The sequence below is a fragment of the Alligator sinensis genome, unplaced genomic scaffold (genome assembly GCF_000455745.1).
Source record: "Alligator sinensis unplaced genomic scaffold, ASM45574v1 scaffold860_1, whole genome shotgun sequence".
Lineage (NCBI taxonomy): Eukaryota > Metazoa > Chordata > Crocodylia > Alligatoridae > Alligator > Alligator sinensis.
In genome coordinates this window covers 3,594,130-3,595,597 of record NW_005841923.1, presented here as the reverse complement: position 1 = coordinate 3,595,597, position 1,468 = coordinate 3,594,130, and positions in this window count along the sequence as shown.

The window sequence follows — 1,468 nt, the reverse complement described above, 5'->3', positions numbered from 1 at the left end:
GGCTCCATATCTCTTTCAGAATGCAGTGTAACATGGGTGGGAATTAGGCACCTAACCACTCAACTAGGGTGCTTTTTTGCATGCTTAAAAGATGAATGACACATTAGTTATCCTTATACCAGGGTACAAAAACAGTGGGCATTCAATGTACTGTACAGACAATCCTACTATGGTGAAACTCTCTCAGATCCAGTATAGAATTACCCTGGGAAACATGCGGGGTAGAACTACACTTGGAGTTCTGCATAGCAGAATTCACCCATGTTCACAACTTACCCAAGGGGAACCATTTGTTCAAAGTAAATAAACTGTTGCCTGCTCCCTCACCACCTAGTGGGGTAGTGTTGTTAACAGCACGTACTTGCATGTAGCTACCCTAGCAAAGTTTATCTTCTATCAGCTCCAGATCACCCCTTTAATTTACATTGGTGTGTCCACGCCCTAAGCTTAGGTGGTAAGAGATCATTTTGGGCCATAATTAAAGGGCCAAATTAATTTAGTCACCCACAAAATGCTGCGGCTGCTGAAACAGGATTATTCTGCATCACTTCTTCTGACTAAGCTACCTAGCTTACTAATGTGGATGTAGGCCCACATGTGTGGATCTCCTAGCTAAGACGGTGGCCTGTGAGCACTTTAGAGTAACGCTGCCTGGTACCAATCAACCCGGTCAAAATATAATTTCCTGCCTTGGGAAAAGCTAGCCCAAGGAGGCCAAAGTCATTATGACCACAGGTCATGCAACGTGCACCTTCGCAGAAACAACAGCAGGCTCTGTAGTATCAGCGGGGTTTGTGAAGACTTCCTTGGCCTCCGAGGTGCTGACGAAAAGCGCAAAAATGATAGAGACCCGACCTCCCCACCCTGATTTAGATCAGGTCCCTGGTTACAGCAAAGATGAGCTCAGCATCATGATGAGCAGATGAGCTCAGAAGTTGCCTGCCGAACTCTGAAGCTGCCTCCTCCCCAGGGCTAGGGTGGCCGTCATAGAGGGCAGTCCAGTTAGGTCCTCTATGGATATGAAACCAGACACCTTTTCTCTTGAAGAGAAAAATAGAGGACATAAAGGCACTGGGTTTCGTATCCGTAGAAGATGGAGTAGCAGAAAACTGGAATGTCCTCTATACTGGCCACCCTACCCCAGGCAGATCCCCGCAGCAGACCACCCCTGGGTAGACTGGGAGGGGGGCAGCTCTTCCACAAGCCACTTGGAGCCATCCCAGCTCCATGGCCCTTTCTGAAATTGGTGCAAGGCCCCGGGGCGGGGAGTGGCCTGGCCGCCCCCTGGAATGGAGGGGCCGGCGCCGCCCCCCAGTGCGGGGTGGGAGCAGCACGGCCAGACCCACTCCGGGTCCCCTCACCCCCCCGCAACCCGCCCACACAGACCCGCGGCGGCCTCGCGACGGGATGACGAAGACACGCCGGTGCCCGCGGGGGGGAGGGGCAGCGCGGCGCCACAGGGGACGGC